Source organism: Rhinolophus hipposideros, assembly GCF_964194185.1.
Source record: "Rhinolophus hipposideros genome assembly, chromosome: 11".
In the NCBI taxonomy this organism is placed as follows: domain Eukaryota; kingdom Metazoa; phylum Chordata; class Mammalia; order Chiroptera; family Rhinolophidae; genus Rhinolophus; species Rhinolophus hipposideros.
Window position 1 is genome coordinate 7,997,565 of NC_138057.1, and position 20,937 is coordinate 8,018,501.

Below are 20,937 nucleotides of genomic sequence, written 5' to 3' on the forward strand. Positions count from 1 at the left end.
TAGTCTGTAGTCTAGACAGGCAATTATAGTAAACAATGATACATTTCCCAGAGTTTGGAACATTCAGTTTGATCCAACACCATATGTATAATGACATCAGTATAATGTCAATAACCTCTCCAAATTGATGTACAGATTCAACACAATCCCTACGAGAATCCCAGTTGGTTTCCTTGTAGAAATTGACAAGCTGGTCTTAACATTCATATGGAAATAAATTCTGTTTATATGAAATGTTCAAAATAGGAAAATCTATAAAGACAAAAGTAGATTAGGGGTTACCTAAGGCTGAGAGAAATGGGACAGTCAGGCAATATGGTAAGGGTTTTTTTTTTGAGATGAAGAAAATGTTCTAAAATCAATTGTGGTTATGGATGTACAACTCTGGGAATATGCTAAAATCCATTGAACTGTACACTTTAAATGGATGAAATGTATGGTATGTAAATTATATTTCAATGAGACAAAAGTAGATTAGTGGTTACCTAAGGCTGAAAGAAATGGGATTTTTAAACAAATTATATCCTTTTAATGTTTTGCTTAGATGAATATTCAATTCAATTCAGTAAACATTTTTAATGGCTTTGAAAAATAGAGGCAATGATTAATGTCCTCTAGAAAGACTGCATCCAACTTATTCAACTCACTTCCCCACCAATAGTGCATGAAGATGCCTGTTCCCTAGTTGGCTGGCAGGCATTAGGATGGACATATGGAATTTGTGGCTGGCAGCAGCTCTGAGTGGTTGGAGTCTGTGCTATACCGGTTGTTAAAATATTTTGAATATCTTTCCTACTTGTTCCCCACCTCCTGGCCTACATCGGGAATCATCACATTTTCCATATTTTGCAAAACTGATAAGTTTGAAAGTAATTTGATTGAATTCTTTTAATTATGAGTGGAGTTGAGTATGATCTCTTTTTGAAGCATTGAAATTTTCTTTTTATTGAAGTAATTTACACATGGTTTAAATTTTAAATAAGATTATCAGAATTTAAAATGAAAAGCATCAGTCCCTAGTCCCATCTCAGTCCTGTTCCCTGGAAGAATCATGTTACTCTTATACCATTTTCTGATTTTAGTTCTTTGTGTGATTCTCAATCTTTAGATTTCCTTAATATCTCTAAATAACATACATAAACTCCTATTTCTTGATTTATCCCTTAAGAAACTGTCTCTTGAATTCTTGCCACTGTAAAGATTTAACTCATCCCCTCTCCTCTCTTCCATACAGTCATGTTACTATTTTTATCTCTGTCAGTTGCTTTTGTAACTTTGAGTAATATACTTACCTATTTCTCTCTCTCTTTTTTTTCCATCAATTACTAAGCGAAGGATTTTAGGTTCACAATCGTTCCTCCTTCTGTCTTTTCCCCCTTCCCACTTCCCATGTTCTGTCATCTGTATTTGACAACTTCCACATTGTCAAAGCTGATGTTATTTATTATTTACATTGTGCTCTGAAATGGTCAATGCATCTGTGCTGCGTCAATACATTGAATCTAAAAACTGAAACTCAATAAAGTCCTTATGTTACTATGACCATATAAATACTGTTCATTGCAGATCCAAGTACTGTGCGATGTTGATATTTCCCTTTCTCGTTCCTTGTGCAGCTTCTAATTCTGGCATTGTTAGTTTTATTGAATCTTTAAATTTTTCCCCTGTCTCCAAAGAATACTATCAAACATATGAAATCTTCTTTTCCAAGATACCTCCTTTCCTGGACACGTAGCTCTCCTACACTGAGTGTTATTTTGGGTTCACTGCACAGCTGTATTCTAGAACCTCCCTTTGTAATTTTCTGGAGTTCAATTCACTATGTCTTAGATCTTGGTATTGCTCACCCCTAAGAAGAACTGACCGAGAAAAGCTGTATGAGAGCTAAACTTGGTCTGAAAATACCTTTATTTCATCACTTAATTTATAATCAGGCTGAGTATAAAATTTCCAGATGATAATATTAGAATGTTTTTGTTGTATCAGATTTTTTTTTTTTTTTAACCAGTGGTAGTGAATTTCTGGTAGAAATAACCGTAAGTCCAAAGTTGCATTGCTTTCAGGTATAGCTTAATCCAGACGTTCACAGTGTTGTATGAGCTTTGGCTCCATTGTTTCTATTTTCTTTCTTTCTTTTCTTTTCTCTCTCTCTCTCTCTCTCTCTCTCTCTCTCTCTCCTTCCTTCCTTCCTTCCTTCCTTCCTTCCTTCCTTCCTTCCTTCCTTCCTTCCTTCCTCTCTTTCTTTCTTTTTTTTCTGTGATATCTTCACCCCCATCCCCACCCTGAAACTGTGATCAGGAAATATGATCTGCATTTTAAAAAATCGTTTTGACATTTATTGAGGTATATGTGTCTCATATATGTTTTTATAAATGTGTTTTGGATTTGGGGGATAAAAGTATATTCTTTTACAATAACAAAGAAGTCATTTACTTTTTCCAGATTCTAGAAATACTCATTTTTATATTTCACAAACTCAGCTTGCTTTCTTTTCCTTAGAATTTATCAGGTACGTCTTTGCCCCCGTATTTGCTCCTCCCACTGTTGTACTCTAGTGCTTGTGATGAAAATCATTTTAAACCTAAAACATTACTTAAACTGTTTATGGTGTAAACTCTTCGTACACCTATAGCTAGGAGAGTCTGTTGCACAGGTGCTCAGAAATATTTGTTAAAAGGATTTAATGAATAAAATAGAACAGCACAGCTAATCAAAGCAGTTCAATTTTGCTTGGCTTCATAGGTATCTCCATCTAGTTCTGCAATTTTCCATTTGTTTTATTTTTTTATTCCTGTTAGCTGTTTAAGATAAGTATCTATTAATAATTTTCAGTGGGAATTTCTCAGGGGCAGAAATATATCATTGACCATAGCTTTTGCCTGTTATTTTTTCCCCGCCTAAATTCTGACTATTCATTTACTAAAGTGCCAAAAACCTATGGAAGAATGGTTCCTATTCATGATTACATGAAAGGAACTTGTGAAGTGTCAGTTTTCTCAAACTCCCAGAAATGTCCTAAAGACAATCACAGACAATCACCTGTGCTCACAAACAGGCTACTATTGCCTCCGTGGGCACCGGGCCACTTTTCTGGGTTCAAAGGATGGGGATAAGGAGGAAGGTTCAGGGGCATCAGGGTTCTGCCCCTCTAGAAACATCACCAAAGGGCTTTGTGGAAATTTGCCTGGCTTGATTTATGAAGCAAATGTAGCCTCACCCAGAAAAGTTTCTCTTTTTCTTAAAATGAAACTTCTATATTCAGAGTTACATTGGCAATGCTGTTCTTTTTAAGGACACAGTCCCCTTCAACCTCTCCCAACCCTAGTGACTTAGGCATAATTTGAATCTGTCATCTGATGCTGATATACGGAAAGGTTGGTCTGGCTGCTAATACTGGCAAAAGGAGTTGAGTTTTTCCCAGTAGGATGAACATTCTGCATTTAATGAAAGCAAGATTCTAAAAATTGGCTTCTACGCTACAACATCTAGCTCTTGTAAAATTATACATGGCTTGGGGATACACGAGTGATATCCAGGCGTGAGTTGTTTTATCCAGAGAAATCTTCTGTAGTGATTCCAGTTGAAGTTCAGGTCTAACAGCTTCACATAAATCTTATGTGAGAGAGACCCAAGGTAAACATCTCCTTCAGTTGACTCTGTGTGTTCAGTGAGGCGAATAAGATGTTTGCCAGTGTGACTTGATCACAAAGATTTGATCAAGTAGCAATAATATTTTTTTTTTCATTGCAAGGATTTTATTGCTGAAAGCGTCTAGTCAGACACCTGGACATGATGGTGGCTGAGACTACTTAGTGATCAGGTGAGTGGCTTCCCTGGGGCTCCTGGCAAGGATGGCTCCACTAACACAGAGGACTTGTGCGTATTTTATTCAGAACGTTGAGAGCATAGTCCTTTCCTTGTCTATCAATATCTGATCAATACAGTCCTGCAGTTTGCTGGCATTGGTCACTCGCATAGTGTTCTTTTGGTATTCTTTCACTTGTGTTACATGCTCGTCTGGGGTTCCCGTCGGGAATATGTGGCACCCTCCTTCACGGCGGAGCAAATGCCACAACCTGGACAGACACTTTGGGAGAGGCCTCCCTTCGCCATCCATAGCTCCTTCCTGTGCTCTGGCAGCTGACTCAGCTCTGATTTGCGAACTGGATGCCCCAGAGAGACCAGGAGCCTGCAGGTACCCGCATCACGTCCCTGTATAGGGTTTTCTGGGCAGGCTCCAGGGGCCCCCACTCATCCCGGGTAAAGGTCACCGCCCCATCCTTGACAGTAACTGATGCCTGCGCTAGGTCCAGGAGGGCTGACGCTGACAGCGAAGTCCGCGTACCGGGCGGGGCGACGGGAATTGGCGAGAGAGGCGATCTAGTGAGCTCCCTTGAACCCCCCTCCAGGTCCTACAAGGCGCGGAGGTGGCTTCCTCTTCGTCTTATGGTGCCTCTGCAGTTGCTGAACGGACACCTGTCCTGGAGAGCCGCGTGTGCCTCAATAATTTTTAAACAGTCATATTTCTCAATGAACTCTCTCCACAGCCTGGTAACCTGGAGATGTTAGCTTAATAGCATCATCTTGTATTTTTCTGGAGTGAGAAGAACATTGTTCGGACCTCCTTCTAAGCATTTCTTCGAGATGGGCACCCCCACACTTGAATTTGAAATGAATCAAGGCTGCTAGGGCCGAACACAGGTGTCGCTGATGTTTTCCATTGGGTTTCTTCCTAACCTAAGCAAAATTAGAAAGCTTTTTCCTTTCTAAATTGTAGGCAACAAAAAAGGCTAGACTAGATTGAAAAAGAAAACTTAGTTTAAAAAAAATTTCACTTTTAGGAATTTAATCAACAAATAAACTTAAAAAATAATCCAAGCTATAAAAGAATCTTCAGTCAGCATTTTTTTAATTAAAAAATAAACAAAACAACAACAAAACAGCTGGAAACTACTTACATGCCAATTAATAAAAGGCTACTGAAATATATTGGATATATATAGCATCCAATTCTATTGCACTATATGCAGAATAGAATTAGACCTATGCAGCTGTTAAAAAGAATGAGATTGATGTATTGTGTTAACATAAGAAGTTCTTCAAGACATCTTATTATGTGAAAATTGCTCAGAAAAGACACTATGGGTATTGAGTGTATGATCACCTGTATGAAAAACTTTTAAAATAAATGCGTGTGTGTGTTTGTGTGTGTGCAATGCATATTTTGATATATGAGCAAAATGTTTTCTGAAAGAACTATAAAAACTTCTAATAATGAGGGTGAGAATGACCAGGTGAGGAAGTAGAATACTACTTTTCATTTTAGCACTTTCTATGCTGCTTGAGTTTTGTATTATGTATACGAATTAATTTTTAAAAACATGTTACCAAGATTATCTACGTGGTGGGGTTATAGAACGTTAGTATTTTGTGGTTTTATGCATTTAAGAAACACTGAAAAATATTATTTTTAGAAGTTGCAATGATGGGAATATATCCTGAACAACAACGAGTAAGGTGGTTCAATTTCAAAGTTTAATTGTTTCTTTAAAATAACTTATAAATTCAAGCTCTGGTAGTCTAACAGATATGATGCTCGTGCAAGAAAACTTTCAAGCTGATACATGAAATAGAGTCTGGAATCCAATTGAGTCTGGGTAGAGAAAGTTGTTTCATAGTGTGATAAATTAGAATTAGGGCTATTAAAAAATATTAGAGAGAAATTTTTGACAACTATTAATGCATAATGATTTCAGGAAAAAATACACAAAATGAATAATGACAGACAAAATGCATTTCCCAATGATTTTCTTTGGTTGCACACATATTGTTCAGAAACATTTGTTAAGTTTAAAGATTTTCTCAAAGATGGCGTTTGCCACATTTCTTAAGAAGAAATACCACCAAATGGGGACATTGAAACAAGTAGTAGATGTTTGCCTTTCATGAAGTAGTTGTTTAAACCATTCTACATTTCCTTCCCGCTACCCGATAGTTTCAGTTCTGTGGCTAAAATTACTTGAATCCAGCCCTGAACATTTAATTAATACGCAGTGAGTGACACTCTGTTCACTCATAACGTCACACAACACTACAGGGAACGCAAAGCATTCATACTCCCCTTGGACTTGTTGATTAACTGGTTGGTTACAAAGCAGGATGGAAGTTGACCCTGGCGTGTATCACGTCCAGAAAATTAATGATCACCTCAAAAGCACTTCCAGTCTACATTCAACAGAACCTGCGAAGTGGTTTTCACTCAGCTTGCGGTTTTTCTCTGATTAAAAATAGATTTTCTGTTTTCCTTGAAGTTGAATTTCAAAGTCAAGTTGCTGTGATTGCTCAGTAAGAAAGAAGTGAGTTAGACTTCTGTTTGTGACTTATGAAGAACTTCAGTGCTGGATCGAAGCGGAGTGTGCTTTGGACAGGAGCACCGGGCTTCTATGAAGCCAAGGATTCTGTACCTTTTCTCAGAGTTCTGGGAAATTTAAAAGCATTCTCTTCTTAGCAAACGATGCCTCAGGGGAGTGCCTTGTGCCACCATATTTCTTCCGTCTATTTAATGTGAGTAGTTAAATTTGGGATGAAACTCTGTTATTTCCAGAGAGAATATTTTAACAAGTTTTCTGTAGGAGTTGACTTTTGTTACAAATGCATTTCAATTCAAGGTACCCAAATAGTTGCTGACGAAACACCTGTTCAGGTCATAGTTGAAAGTCTACTCCCTGGACCTCGAATCCACTACTTGTCATATCACCAAATGTTCTCTCCATCACAGCAGAGTGGCTGCTCATTATGTTTTATGGCTTTTCTGAAAAAAGTTTTCCTCTCTCCGTCTTCTTTGGGTCTCCTTAGAACCTTGTCCCTGAATTTGGTCCCTCTCCTCAATTCCAGTTCAGTTTTAATTCTGGTCGTGATAAACTTAATATTACTTCGATTTGAACCAGCTCTTGCCCAAGTCCTATTTCCATCTGCTACAAGATGTTATGAATTTACATCCAAAGTGGGAATTTGTTTGGCCCAATTGTGCTTCTTTAAAAGCCTTGAAAGTTGGTGTGTTTATTGTCTTTTGACTTTGAGGACTCCAGGCTTGCTTACCTCCCCTGACCTTTTGTCCCTGTGTATCCTTGTACGTAAACAGTTTTGCAGCAGCAAAACTCCAGCTTTCAATGGCTTTGGCTGCAGGGCAGTGAGTAATGGTTTTTAGTTTAGAGAAATCTCTTTATGAATTCATTCTGCTCCACATCTCCTGACTGGTATTAGCAACAGTCAGACGTGTCGTTTCTCCTCCACATGATCTTATTTTTAGATGAGCATCTTCCAAAGAGCAAATGAAAGATAATTTATATTCAACTTTCATTATCTTTCATTCCTGGTTTTCACCAAGTATAAAGACTCCCATTTTCTCACATCTTTGGGGGTATGTCTCTGTATTCGGCCTTCTTTCAGAAGAAAGCTATTTCTGCCTTCTAGTCAACTGGCTTTTGACCTTTTTGTTCTCCCTTTTTATTCTCCCAAATGCCAGCATCCTCATCCCAAATCCTTAGGAAAGGAGCACAAGATGGTTTCTGCCTCCAAACGACACTGTATGGAGAAAAAAGGTCCACTGATTTCTGTCCTTTGTCCACGTCCCTCCAATGCCCACCCCCACAGCTGCCCGGAAGATCATCTCTGAGCAAAGGCCTGGCATAGAATCCAAACGGGAAAAAAGCTCAGGGTGAGACCCCAGGACACCACTCTCCAGAGCATAATGGTTCCTTCATAGTGGGAATGCTACTGCATAGTCTGAATATGGCTTCCTGGGATGGTCCCTTTGCCCAGAAACAAACCTGGGTTAAGGGGAGAAGTCCAGAATGGAGCTGTTTTGCTTATGAATTTATTTTCCCAATATAAGGAGCCAGAAGTTGCTTGCTAATGAGGGAGAACAGTTTGCCACCCCCAAATATGCCATTTTGGGACATTGATTATTGTAAGCTGGTTATTGTTAAGAAACAAAAAACTCAGAAAGAAACTTTTACCTCCCCTTTAGCTACCTAAAGGAAGTCAGATAGAAAAACCTGCTTAAGGAAGGGAGGTATCACCTTAGCATAATATAAACAGGGAGGAGCCTAGCAACGTGTTCATTGACTCTCCTGTGTCCCTTTGTTTCTAGGAGGCCCAGAAGTTCCAGCAAGAATTTGTTTGCCACATGTTTACTAGGAGGCCCAGAAGTTCCAGCAAGAATTTGTTTGCCACATGTTTACTCCTTCTCATCTACCTATGAATTGCCTTCCTCCTCTTTGAAGTCCAAACCACTCTTCCCCTTTCTCCTTAGCTCAAGATGGCATAGAGTCCTCAGCTGACAGATCTGTCCTCCAGTCCCATACTCCTATGGAGCTCTCATATGTACATACATAATAAAGTGACTTCTTTTCTCCTGTTACTCAGTCTCATGCTAATTTGTTTATTAGACCAGTCAGAAGAACTTAGAAGGGTAGAAGGAAAATTGTTTTTCCTTCCCACACTAATCACGTAGAGACCAGGAACTGCAAACCTGATGAGTGCAGGTTAACTACTGTCCTGTTTCGCTGGCACAGTTTCTAAAAAAATCATTTGAGTTTGAATGCCTTCTCCAGTTGACCCTAGCTTGGCTGCTCCCTGCTTAGCCCCCTACATCTTCCGAGTTTACAACCTCTCAGACTTAGCCAGAGTTTACTGAGAACCTCCTGGATTCTCAGCTCTCTGCTAAGTACTGTAGAGAAACCTTGGACAGATGAGGCAAAAGCTGAAAGCTCCTCTCTAGTAAGTTTCCATGGGACTGAGGATCTCAAGAAGAAAAAGTATTTAATGCATAAGTGTCAAGGTTAAGGGAGTTTAGACAAAGGGCTCAATATTGGCCAGCGGAGCTGGGGAAGACATCTTCTTACATGAGGAAGGAATTGTTGAAGGGTGGTGAGGGTTTGTGAGCAATCAGAAGGGCAATCAAAGAATCATGAGCCAAAATGTAAATGTGTGGGCGAGTCCTTGGGGGTAGAAAGAGGAATGCCTTCCCAGAATGAAGGGTTTGTGTGAAGGAGCAGTGGGGAATCTCATCTAATTCCAGACGTTACAGATTCCTATCATACTGACAGCAGTTTTTATTTTCTGGCTCCTTTTAATCCTCTCGTATTCAATATTTAGGTGGTATGATTTGTCTAACTGCATTGCCCAGGCTGCCCCTCCTCCAAACCACATCTACCAAAGCAAGAGTTTGGATTTACTTTTCTGTTATGTTCCCCCACTAGAATCCTATTGATTTTCACACCTAGGAATAAAACCTAGAGATCTTACACAGCCATGCCACAGGTGAATGAAAGACTTCATTCTAGAGCCTGAGCCATGTACTGAGCCTATTCAAGTCCAAGTCCAGTAGCAGAGACCATCTAAGCGAAAATGAATTATCTAGAATAATCAAATTAAGTTTACTTTATTATCATTGTCATATACTGTGCACTGCACTTCTACAGCTGAGTGGTTTATTTTTATGATCGATCATTGCAGTCAATTAGTGTGAATAATCATATTTATTTCAGATATTGTTATTTTTCAGGTTAATTGTTGGGACATTTAGCCATCAACAAGATGAAACATCATTCACTTCCTTAGATTCTAAGCTAATTTGGTTATGACAATCATGAGATTCTTTTAAAAAATATTGGTAGCCTCTAGTAGTTAGAGGTCTGTGTCTTTCCCCCCATACAACCTCATTCCCAGGACATAAGTTAAAATGAAAGCAGGTCTCAGACCAAATTCTGCCACTACACACAAACATGGATTACCAGGTAAGCACAAAAATAGTCAGTCATTCAACCTCTTTACCCCATTCTCTTGTCTTTTTAGGTACGCTGACAAACCCCTTGCAGGAAATACGCACTTTGATGTGGTCACAACAAACATTCGACATCAGGATCAAGTGACAGAGGTGACAGAGACTGCCTTCCATTAGGTGGGGACCACAGGACAGAATTCTATCCTAGCAGCATCATTTCAAAGGTTTTGGGCAGACCAGGGGAAGAGGTGCCAATGAAAATATTCTAAACCAACCACAAGTCTTAACACCACTTGTTTCTCCAGTCAAAACTTACTTCTAACACTCCCTACGATAAGCAATAAACCCTTTGGGGCAGAAGAAGACAGGACTATTTGAAGCCGTTGCCTCCCTCCCTTCTGGAGCTTGAATTCCTGATAAGGGTTCTTGATGTATTAACCCACAACTGTTGACTAATCACCCTAAAGCATAGATGAAAGTGCAATATAAACACAGTTATCACCTGGCTTACCTAGATTTTAGGGCCTCCTCCTTTTAATCCCCAGCAGCTATCCTAAAGCTACTTCCAGTAAAAATATAGCCCAAGTCAAACAGCAGGCTTGCTATATATATGCAACTTCCATACAAATCCCCTAGCACTTCCTAATCCCTGTATCTCCCTAACAAAGTTGCCACCACTGAATTTCTCCTATAGAGAAATACAAGAGCCACCATTGCTAGAGTCTAAACTCAAATAATAGATTTCATAGAGACCCAGAGAAGGCCACTTGGATCCATATATAGTAGATGATGGGATGCAGTGCTCAGATCCCCCTTCAGGAATGAAGGACTTGTTCCCAGAGCTTCTGGGAGCTCTGCCGGAGGTGGGCCTCACTTAGCTCCCTCTAGGAATTGCCTAGGCTGAAGCCAGCTACTTAATTCAAGGTGCACACCCCAAGGTCACATGTTCCTAGGGCAATTTGCATGTAAAACTGAGGAATACTGGGATACTCATATAAAGGTCTGGCCCCCTTGCCACAAGATCTCTGAAGGTCCATCCCAGCTCCAGAACCCCCAACTTCTCTCCCTGCTCCATCCTGCTTCCTTCCCTTTGCCCACAAGTGTTGATACTAAGAGCACTCCCCAATAAACCTCCCACACACTAATCTCCCTCTCAGAGTCTTGTTCCTTTGGAATAATTTACTCTAAAATCATAGGTTCCCAAGGGTGCCATGCACCCTTGCAGCAGCTGTAGCATACCCAGATGAGAAAAGGAGCTGTAAGCATTCTGAAATCCACAGACCTGAAATGTCGCACCAAACAGGCCTGGGGCCTCTGGGCTCTGCATCGTCTATTCTGGGGGTAGTTGGCCTGCACCCTGCTTTAGGACCCTTGTTTCTAAGGTCTGCTCACTTATTCAATTGTTCAAATGATAATCTTTAAGCACAATATCTTAAATTCAGTTTTTATTTGTATTGAAAGAATGAAATAATTCTACAAAGCTTATTTGACAGAGACTGGTAGTTGAGTATTGACGTTTGTCCTGACCTTCTTTAATAACAGGACTTCAAATTTTAGCTGAGCACATGGCCAAGAGCTAATCACTATATTTCCCAGCCTCCCTTGCAGCTTGGTAAAGACATGTGCCCACAGTTTGGCCAATGGATGTATGCCACTTCTCGAGCATGTTCCTGCCAAGGTAAGCACATGTACTCCTCTGACCCATTCCCCCTTCCCACTGGCTGGGATGATAAGAACTAAGATGGCTGCCTTGGTCCAGCGATGGAAGCTACATTTTCAGGGTCATATAGCTGACCTTCCAACCCGGACTGCTTCTCTCTGGACCATATCAAACAAGAGAAATATAAACCTAATTCATTTTGGGGTCATTTTGTTAAAGTAGCTTAGCCTGTGTTTTCACCCATATAGCTTGTTTTAAAAAAAAGATAATCCCATTCTCTTTTTTTTTCCCCAGACGCAATCATCACATGTTAAAATAACATACTACTACCTGATATTTCCTATTTAAGCATTGTCTATTGAGTTTTTAATTTGAAAGATAAATATTCCACTCTTTCTCATTATCTTCCACACTTACCATGTCCCTTCACACTTGTTACTCACTTTTCCATCCTCCAAAAATAGTTATGTTATAATGTTCAATAGATATTTACTGTTTATATAATTATGACAATGCAGATGGTATATAAAAAATGCAGTGCACTGTGGATGGTTTTCCTTTCCTTAACACTATTTTGTTTTTCTCTAGAGATGATATTGAAATATTTATTTTTGAAATTTTTTTTGCTTCACATTGACTTATCATTAATTCAAACCTAAACAGTCCTCCAGTTGTATGATCTCGTCTCAATACTTTCAAACACACTTGAGAAACAATCAGTTTCATCTGTTTGAAGAAATATTCCCATAGCTTTGTGACCGGCTCTATCTAAAGTGTTGCTCACCAAGCCTGATGAATATATTTGATCTGCTATCTTTAGTTGGACATAAGTGCCAGCTCTATAACTTTGGATTGCTATGCAAGTCTTAATTTCTTCGATTGTCTGCAAGGGCTGCTGTGGGTATTGGGTATGTGACATAGCATATTTCATCCAGAGCGTTCCATATCAAGTGTTCTTGGTGGAGGCTTTTTCCTGAGAACATTAGCAGCCTTCTACATGATGAAGAAATTGGAAATCTCTAAGCTGGATGAATATTTTCCTTCTTGGAGTTCAGAAAGCTCTTCCTACAGTAGGCAGAAAAATGGATGCCAATTAGCAGCCTTCTAAAAAAAAAAACACCCCATTAACTCAAGGTATTACTGTTTAATTGCTTTCAATTCAGTATTGTTCAGGCTGCACCATTACACATGGACACTGGCCAACCTTCAATTTGACAGAATTCCTAAATATTTTGGGTACGGTGCTAATGCATAATCTTTTGGTCTTTGTCCAAGTTCAGGTTTAGGCATAACTCTAACTGAGAATGCCTGGAATCTAAACAGCCAAGTTTAGAGCTTAAACAGAACCCCCTTCCCCAATGTCCTTTTGCCAACAGTCAGAGCCCCCCTCCCCAACTGCCAGGGAATTCTGGGAAGACAACTCACCTTGGCATATTTTATTACAAGATTAAACTGTGCAAGGAGGATGGGAGAAAACTTAAAGGGAGGAACCTGATCAACAATTGTCAGGCTCATTTTTTCTTCAGTTGTCTTTCTTAAACTGGTGTAATTTTGAATTATTTAACAAGCCATGTGGTCTGCTTGAAAGATCACCTGAGAGTCGCCAAGGAAAGGGGACTGAAATAAGAATTTCCCACCAAGGGCTGAGGTGAAGCTAAAGCACTCAACACACACACACACACACACACACACACACACACACACACACACTGTGGGGACAAAGCCCCAAAAAGCAGTTTCCAGGCTCTCGGCCTCACATAGAAAGGTGCTGGTTCGGGTAGTAAATGGCCATCAACTGTGATCAGATGGCCAGCAGCTGTGGCTAATTGGCCGTCAGCTCTAACCCGTAAGCCATTGGCCACTAATATAATTGCCGTGGCTACGCTAGCAAAAAAAGAATGGGGGCTAGCAAGAAGATGGTGGCTAGCAAGAGCGGATTGCAGAGAGGCGGATGCCGCCGGCGATAATATATTGGTTTGACTCCCCTACTTATGGCTCCATGGGTGTTCCTTTTTGGCCTCACCATGTCCTGCGTTCTTATGGGGGGAGCGGGAGCAGAGACCTCGCCGGACGCCCCGCACGACAAATGGCGCAGTGAGCAGGGTCCCCGGCATCACACACACACACACACACACACACACACACACACACACAAACACACAAACACACACACACACCCCAACAGCAATACACAAACCCAATGCTGGATAATTACAATTTGGCTATCAACATTTCAAAGGTTTTTAGGAAATCAGCATGGGTTGAATTTCAGTTGTTTATGAAGGCATTTCTACATGGAAAGGTCTTTGAAATTTGTGCTTTTACATATGCAGTCACCACCGCACAGTTATAAAAATCTTCTACAGAACCTGTGCCAGGTGCTGGCTACCATATATACAAATGACTAATAACAAAGCAAGGTGAGGTACATTAAAGGGGAAACAGGAAGGGAAGAGGGTGGGAAGTAGCGGGGTGGGGACTTTACTCACACCACAGATAGAGTGTATGCCAATGAAAAAGAGGAGGCAAGCAATCCGTGCAAGGGGGGGCATTATGCATGTGGGGTGTAGAGATAGAGACGGGTCTGACATGTGTCTGGCATGTTCAGACAGCAACAAGTTTGCCTAGGACACAGGATTCAGGTGTAGGCCTAATAAAAGACCACTGTGAAGGGGTAAATTGATTCTAAATTGCGGTCAAGCTGAAATGCCAACTTAAGGGATTTGGACATCTTGAAGGCATTGGGAAACCACAGAAGGTTTCCGTTGTTAGGGGTGTGGGGTTGGTTTGGGAGGGGAAGAAATGTGATACATACAATCACTGCTTTGGGATGACTCATCTCACCATGATGTGTGACAGATCAGAATGGAGGGGGGCCCAAGGCTTGGGAGTGAGGGACTGAGGCAGACTCAGGGTGAGGAAATGAGAGCCTGGCCTAAAGTACCAACTATTAAGCACCGAGGCTGTAACCTACTTTCCAGGCTGTAGGAGCCTCACCATTCCATCCCTTATTTCAGGTAACTTTCACAGCGCCCTGTGGAATAGGTATCTGGTTCCATCTTACAGATCAGAAAATTAACTCCGAGAGGTCCAAGGTCACATAGCGGGCAACTGATACAGGTGGGATTTGAACTTTTTATTTTTTTTCTGATATTAAAGTCCATGTTCTTTCTACTATGATACATCAGTCTCTGGTTTTTAATAATTGTTGACCAAACCAGTGATGGAGGACAAGAACGGGAACCCTACTTAGGGCTGGGTTATCCTTGCAACCTCGGTGTCCTTACGTTGTACAATGATTTTATGAGTAACAGTATCTTTTGATTTCCGCCTGGGATTTGCAGAGTAAAAACCATTCGGTGCTGCAAGAGTCTCCCTGAGAGCCAAGCCTTGTGATCACTGTGAGATAGAAAGTGAGTAGCGAAACATGTTTCAGGTTTGTGGGAAATTGTGAAGGACAAGACAGAAATCATAAAGGCGCAATTGAATTACGCTGTGCCTTGGCCCCTGGGATCACAGCTGTTTTCCAGGCCTACAATCACTCTCATTAGGAAATTTAAAACGCAAGCTCCGGGTCCAGAGCATTGCACTGCTCAGGCAGCGTGGTGACAGGAAGGCCTGTGTTTGTACAGGTGGGGGAGCGAGAAGCCTTGCAAAGTGGGTGGCTGGGAGCCCTGCCCAGAGCACAGGTGGGCTATCGGAGGAGAAGCAAACCCAGGAAGAGGCTCATGTGTTTTGGTGCTATCAGCTCCCCTCTGCAGAGGGAGGAGTGGCCAGCAGGCCTCTCCACGTTGGTGGGTCATTTCAGGGCCAGAGTCAACTAATGGTGCGGCTCTCCCCACCCCACCTGTTGCATAGGGATTTGGTCCTGGCACGAGGTCAGTTCCCCTTTCTTCTGAGCAGTCTCAAAAGATTACCTACAACTCAATACCTTTGTACACAGCTAAGAAAAACCCAAATGAAATATGCTTTTTGAGAACGCATACAGGAATGTTATGGATTTCAGAAAAGGGAATTGTTTAAAAGTAAAGGGACTAAGCAACACAATACTCAGGATAGTGGTTGTCCCAGGTTTGGGATTTGGGGAGGCAATGGGCCAGGATGGGCAGGACCACCCAAATGGCCACGGTATTGTCAGTATTCTAGTTTCTGAGTTGGGTGGTGAGTTCATGGGAGCTGAGAAAATTATTAAAATGAAACAAATCTACATATAAACCACAGATAGACATGCATGGCCCAATGATGAGAGTATATGAAGAACCTAAGATTATAATTAATCATTTCTGTTCACCTGAGGTACAACGAGACCAAGAAGACAAAAGAAGATGTGATTGCCAAGAGTCTGCCAAGATGCCTCTGTACTGGGCCACCTTGGCTCCCTCTTACCTTGCTGAAGGCCTCAGTGTGCAGTCCAGTGACCTGGCACCTGCCACCTGCTGCCTTTTTGGCATTCAGGGCCACTAATACCCACAGGCAAAGAGAGCACAGTCCTTGACTAAAAGACCATGAAATGAGCAATGGTAGAAAAGTTCATTTAAAATAAACATTGAGAATGGCAATAACACCTGACCTGTATTGGAAATTTAGATGTCAACAATCATTTCTTCAGTTAAAGGACATTTAATATCAAAGAGAAAGTCAGAAACTGTGGATTTTTGAATCTGGTCTACAACCAAATAGTTCTGTAATTTCAAGAAATTAATTTCCTTCTCAGGAGCCAGAATAATTCAAGTATACCTTTTATGGTTTCCTCCCCTGACCTTCTCTTTCCACATGTAACCCGAAATGTCCTTTCCACCCCAAAAGAACCCAAAAAGTCACAAGTTTGGACCAGCTGATCTCAAAGGTGCCTTCCGGCTCTGACATCCATGCTGCTGTGTGGTCGTGGCAAGGCACTGGGGTTGGAAGTCAGAACACAAGGCCACTGCCATCTCCTCCAGCTGAGATTGTCCGGCTCAGGGGGATTATTCCGATAGTTTCTATGACTTGTTTCTCTTTTTGAAGTTATAATCTCAACTTTCCCATACCTTGAATGTTCAAAACACAGAACTAGAGTCATTGAAAACCAGTGAAAGAGAAAAGAGAAAGAGGGAAAAAAAGGCAGAGATGTTAAGATGAATGGGAGTTCATGGCAGGCTGAGAACAGCCAGGTGACCACCATTAAAGCAAAACAATGTGTCTCCAAATGTGTCCTCTGAACTTTCCTCACAACCGAGTTCGTAGAATTAAAATGTGCTGCTGGTGAGATGGGCACTATTCAAGGTATTACTGAGGAACAAGTTAACGAAGATGTACTGAGAAATGCCTGCTTACCAGGAAGCGTGCTAGGCCCCAGGGACGACGACATAGCCAATCCAGGCACTGTTCCTGTCCTGGAGGAGCATCTGTGGGGAAAACAAGAAACAATAGCATCTAAGTAAATATACAGCATAATCCAGGGGAGAGACGGGTGCTTTGAAGGAATGCTTCAGTGTATGGGGAGGAAGGTGACACATAGTGGTCACAGGTTTCTCTGATGGGGAGCTGAGTGAAGGAGAGAAGCAGTCGAGTGATCATCTCACAGGTGAGCTTTTTCAGGAGAGAGAAGGAGCAGTCGGTGCCCGATACCTGAGGCAGCAGTGGCCGTGTGCCTGGCCCATTTGAAGACCAGAGGAGGCTCGTGTGACTGGAGTGTGATTAGCAGGGCCCAGTGCAAAACGAAAATGAAGTGAAAATGCAGGCCCCCCTGTTTAAATATTATCAAAATCTTCAAAATGGCCACAGCAGAGCAGTGAACCAAGTGTGGCCCTTCCAAGCTCAGGGCCTGCACAACTGCACAGGTGGCAGCTGGGCTGGCTGGCTCTAAGGTGGGAAGTGAGGTGTGAGAAATAGTAAAAGCTGATCGTGGATGCCCTTGTCAGCTACTTTAGGGACTTTAGACTTTATTCCAAGTGCATTAGGAGACCATCAGTGGGTTTTGAGTAGAGGAATGGCATGGCTTAACGTGCTCCTAGAAGGATCTCTGACTCTTGTGGGGACACCAGGAGTGACAGGAAGGGAGGCCAGTGAGATGGCTAAAGAACTGTAACAATGACAGTAAATAACAGAAGTAACTCAGTGTGGCACTCTTTTGTCATAACTTGATGCAATAGTGTCCTAGCACCACCCACATTTGTAATACTCCATGTGTTCTTTGGCTCTGGCGATGAATGGAAACTGCTTTGGAGCAGATTTGAGTAATGCACTTAATGACTTAGGCAGAAAGAGAAACCAGGCTGAAAGTGCCCTTTACATTCTCAGAATGCTGTTACCTCAATTGATTTGACACCAGGTGGGACAGGAGGTGGAAAGAACAGAAACACATACTTTGGAAAAATTCTACCTGTGGGACCCTGATCTGGAATAATTCCATTTCACTTTCTTTCAAGGAAAGGGAAATTCCTGAGGGTTTAAAGAATGTTGGTCGATGGCTCCTACAGGTGCCACAGAAGGGGACATTTAGAATTCTGAATCAGAGGGAGGGGTGGGTCTGTAGATAGAGTAGGAAGCTGCTACAAGGTGCAACTTCAGTGGGCTTTCCACCAGTTCCTTCCTCAGGCATTGAGGGGCACCGCGGAGATCCCACCTTCTGAACACCGGCTTTGAGAGCACATTTTGATGGAATTATGGGAAGGAGATTGAGATGCCTGAGAAAGGAGGTGAATGTGGCTAAGAAAAAAAAGGAGAGGATTTGAATTAGCCGATTGCTTACGAATACCCATGAGCTTTAACACGAATTTGTGCCTGTTTGTAACAACCCTGTGATTGACCACTATCTGTGTTTGCGGAGTGAAGGAAGAGGTCGAGTAACTTGCCTAAGGTCACCCATTTAGAAACAGAGTCAGGATTCAAAACCCAGCTCATATTTTTTTCATCTTTCCAAAATGATAATAGTGGTGGGTTTAAAAAATGTTCACATATCCTTTGACCCCTCCTCTCATTGACTCCTCCACTTAAATCTGTGTGGGCTATGAGTGCTTTAAACAATACATATGACAGACGTGACGGTATGTAATATCCAAGACTAGGTCAGAAAAGGCTGGACAGCTTCCATCTGGTTCTGTTGGACCCTTGCTCTTGGAATGCTTGCTCTTGGGACCTATCAGCCATGTGGTGAGAAGCCCAAGCCACATGGAGAGGCCACATATAGGTGTCCTGGTCAACAGCCCCAGTGAGTCCGGCTTTGAGCGGCTTGGCCCAGGAGCCAGTCGTAGGAATGAAAAAGCCATCTGGAAAGTGAATCCTCCAGCCCTGGCTGTTCCAGTATTCCCAACTGAAGCCACAGACAACATGGAGCAGAGACAAGCCATCTCTACTGTCCTTTCCAAATTCTTGACCCACAGAATCCATAAGATAATCTAATGGCTATTGTTTTATGCCATGTGGATAGTTGGTTCCACAGCAATAGGCAACAAGACTAATAATTTTGCCTTGGAATATCTTGATGGTGTAAATGAATCTAAGATCACATGTCTGATAGGAATGAGCAATGTGTGCCATGGAAATATACTGACTATAGAAATAACAAATTAGTCCTTCATTTGATATCAACCCTGGACCAGTTTTCTAGAAACATCACGTATTTTCTTAAACCCTTTCATTGTAATGACAGGTGTCTGAAACAAAAGGTTCTTGGGCCAAACAATCAATACATCTTTCTGTTAATATATAATGTTTAAATAAAGTCTATCTGGCTTATGTAAAATGATTGAAGTCTCCTTTCAACACAGGAATTCCATGTTCTATAGTCTGTAAACTCATTTGGAATTACATGGCAAATGACATTTCTAAATCAATGGCTGGTGGAAGAAATTTTAAATCAAAATGCTAACCTAAAAAGGTGAGTGGCAAGCATTTGTTTGAGATCAAAAAGAATAGCTATTCGGGAAGCACTGATTCAGGCAGAAGCCCAGCTAGTGTTCCGATTAGGAGACAAAGGCAATCGCTGTTTAGGAGAGGAGGAAGGGGAACAATTACATCAACAGAAGGAAGGCATTTCTACTGGTGCAGATAACATAACATAATGATGTTAATTCTAAACAAAGTTTTTAATTTTCACTCCGGTAGTCATCAGTCCAGTAGTTGTAATATCTGCTTTCTTTTTATCTTTGCAAACAGCTCTTTGGTGTACAATGTTGCTTTCTTTAGTCCCAGTCCAAAGATTATTTTGCCCTGTTTTAACATTCCAAAGATTTGTGGCATAAGACGTGCAAGGCACTTCCTCTGGGATGGCAGCTCTGGCTCCATTTTAAAGTGGTTCCATTTATATTATTTTTGACAAAAGCATTTTAATAACTTCCTTTTTCTCAAAAGTAATATGTTTTAGTAATGTTTAGTTTAATATGTTTTAAAAGTTAATATGTTTCATATACAAGAAGCCTTGGTCAAATTTATATCTATTCAGATACTCAAACCATACCAAATTATATTTGAACATTTCTTTGAGGTCTCTGTGAACTTTTAATTGCTTTTGACAAGTATGGTACGCTATAAACATTTCTTCTTCTTCTTCTTTTTTTTTTAAGCTATGGCTTTCTTCTGAAAACCCCCTTCAGCTAAAAATACATTGTATTAAAATTAAGTGGTTGTATCATCTAAATTCAGTTTTCTGTAGCATTTTGTAAAATGTCATGACCATAGAGAATGAGCTCTTGTACTTAATTTCAGGGTGGCTGAAACAAGATTTTGTACCAGGGAGTCATTCAGCACATTCTGGTTCTTCCTTCCAGGCTTTCAGTTTGCCAATGTGGGACATGGCAGCATGGGACTTCTGGGGAAAATCATTCCTGAGGACTAATTTTTGAGGGGGAAAATGAAGCTTTTTGGAACGGAGCTTGAAAACAATATCTGAGGCAGAATGGGAAGTAAGGAGAATGTGTAATAGCTAAAAAGAGGCATTTGGTAGGAGCTGAGGATGAGGACAAAAAATGAGGAGAAGTGAGAGCAAAGCAGTAGATAATTGTGAAATAACACCAAGAGCTCTGAATAGTGTTGATACCAACAACTATCTTCACAAATCCTGGGGGGAAAGTCAGCATGGTTCTCCTGGCAATTCTTCTGCCTCAGGGGCCCTATGTATTACACAAATCCACGTTCAAAGTGCTGTGTCATATCCATGAACTCCAGATTCCTTTCGTGTGTGTGTGTGTGTGTGTGTATGTGTGTGTGTGTGTGTAGCAAGAATTGTGGCAGGAACCCACATGAAAGACTTGGGTTACTGCAGTGATAAATCTTCTGGAAGATTAAATGGCTCTGATGACTTCCATGCTGCCATCTGGACTGTGGTCATTTTGAAGGTTAACTCTTTATTTGTTTTAATTGGTGTGGCTAGCACTATTTGTGTTGTTAGATTAAAAATAAAATGAGGGAAACCCACCCACCTCACTACCACAAAGCTTACGCGACCTTAATATGGCTACAGGTCTGCTTGTGAGCTTGTCAGGAATGACTCATCAAGCTACTTGAAGTCAGA